Source organism: Poecilia reticulata, linkage group LG12, assembly GCF_000633615.1.
Source record: "Poecilia reticulata strain Guanapo linkage group LG12, Guppy_female_1.0+MT, whole genome shotgun sequence".
Lineage (NCBI taxonomy): Eukaryota > Metazoa > Chordata > Actinopteri > Cyprinodontiformes > Poeciliidae > Poecilia > Poecilia reticulata.
Genome location: NC_024342.1, coordinates 19,176,013 through 19,178,622, shown reverse-complemented (window position 1 = coordinate 19,178,622; position 2,610 = coordinate 19,176,013).

Sequence of the window (2,610 nt, the reverse complement as noted above, 5' to 3'; positions counted from 1 at the left end):
TCTCTCTCTCTCTCTCTCTCTCTCTCTCTTCCTCTCTCTCTCTCTTTTTTTGTTGTTGCATGAATGGCACAGGAGGGTGATCCTCTCCTTCTCCCCCCACACTCCTGCCTGAAATGGTGTTTTATTAGTTATGGACTCTGGACTCAATATTGACTAATTAAATCCAAGTTTGCCCATCATTTGTGGCGAGAATTTGAAGGTGACTCCATTTTAGAACATCAAAACTACTTTGTTTTCGCAGGTAAGAAAACAGTTTTACAAATCTAAAGAAAAATGTCTTTTGTGAAAAATGTCTGTGAAATGATGCAGTTTAGGCTTAAAAATGTGACATATCAAACTGTGAAATGGAAAGTAGCAAATGTAACACCGATTCCATTAACAACAGTGCAATAACACTAACTAATAATTAATGCCAATAGAATCAGAAACTTCTGCATTATTATCCACTTTTGTTCTAGCTCTACAGTATTTTCACTGTTCCAGCCACATGGAGGGTCATCCAATCTCAATGACTGGAAATATAAATAAACAGTTACAGTGCTTGGGGGCATCCCGTAGGCCATGCTGCCCTGGGTGGTGAGCCATTTTCCCAGTATAATAAAAAACACCGTCATGTCTGCCATCATGTCTTATGGCATTGTCACGTTGTTTAGTGACACTTCCTCTTGATACCTACAAGAAACAGTCGAGTAAAATGATTTACTCATTTGCAATAAGCAAATCTTACAAGTAATATTATATTATTAGGACTGTATCAGTGTGTTTTATTTGTTTCCAGTATTAGGAATAATTTTTGTTTTCAATTTCAATAAAAGGAAGAATTTTATACAGTACATTTAATTTTTGCATTAACAGCTTGGAACAGTGGTTTACGGTTAAAGTCCATGCACAGTTTGAAATATTGTTACTTTCATAACTTTCCTTTTTCCTACAACTAATTGGTTAAAACCATTCCAAGACTCCTTTCTTGTTTGTACACAGTAAATTATTTGGAGCATCATCCAAAATGATTGGCGAAGTGATAACCCACCTGCGTCCCTCTTGAGAACGCAGCTGCGTTGGGCAATTAATTGTCCTCCATAAGGACTCTGCCTTTTGCACCTCTGAGAACTTGATTTCTGACCCCGATGAGCTGGATCAGTGGTCTCACGAGTGTTGTGTGGACAAGGACCACTTCAAAAGAACAAGCAGCGTGTCTGAAATTGAACCTCTCGTCCCTGTTCTAAGAAGAGTCACTTGCTATGATCAGAATGTGATGGTTCAGGAAATGCTAATATTTAATAAAATCAGGAGGCTTCTAGGGTAAAAGCAAATATCAGAAATAGGATTGCATGCATTTTCATGAGTGCATTCATTTAGATCTAATGTAAAAGTTGTTTTTTTCATGCAGGTGTAAGACATTCTATGTTGCCTTAAAGTAGAAATTTAACAATGTTTTTTTCTGAATTATTAGTTGGTTTTGTAATAAAATAAATTAGTCTGAGCTATTCCTGAATTGACAGGAATGGTGAACATGAGTTAATTATTTACTACGTTTGTAAATGAAAAGAACTCAACTGTTGATGTGCCTTTAGGAAAGCATTACAACTAAATATTTTTTCTCCAAACACACACACACGCAATCACCCCCCCCCCAAAACTAATAAGCTGGAGCTGTAAAGACAAAACAGTCTAACAATGACCTAACTTTTATGACATTTCTGTCTTTATGTATATGATCAAAAACAGTGATTGCTATATGACTTACTAACAATTATTTTGTATATAGCTCTTTAAAACAGAAGGCCTTAACATTTTGTGTGCAGGCCTTAACATTTCCTCTTGCATACTTAACCGTGCACATGTACCGAATGTGCAAAACATGTTGTTGTGTGTGTAACCAACCGCTCAAGACTCACCAAGAAGGGGCGGGCGGGGGCCGAGTGTTGCTGCGTTGGGGTCCGTGTGCACCCATGCCACCCCTCTGACACCAGGCAGCCATTGTGCTTCTGTCATGATCAATCATGTCCTCCAAAGTGTGGTCTTGTCCGGGAGGGAGGGGGCCAATCACACGGCTCATTACACAGGCTTGGTCACTCTTACGCAGAGTTCAGTCCCCAGACACCTCGTCCTGTTGCTGTTTTGGGGAGGGAAAAAGGAGGAGCACAAATATGTGTGAAAGGTGGGTTAAAGGAAACTGAGAAAATGTAACACAAGTTCTTTATTTTATGGTGACTCTTAACACAAAACAGTGCATGGGAACCATTCAGTGATTTAACTGAATCAGTCTTCCTTGCGGTGTCATCAGATGTCAAGTGGGACACAATATTCCAGCGTGAAGGAAATGGTGATGATTTTAGTTTAGTAAACACCCACCCTTCTTTGTCGCCTGAGTAACCAACATATAGTTTTCAACTATAGCGGGCAACTCTCATTGTTTTGAAATGGCTCCATCTGGCAAGGTTTCACTGACCAGGCAAGCCGAGGCTGGCAGCCCGGAGCAGCTGGCTAAACTGTCCAACCGCTTCTCTGCTTGGCCCTCACACTAACCGATACTCCGCTGGCTTCGACCTGCAAGCATACAGAGACACACACACACACACACCCCCACACACACACACACACACACAC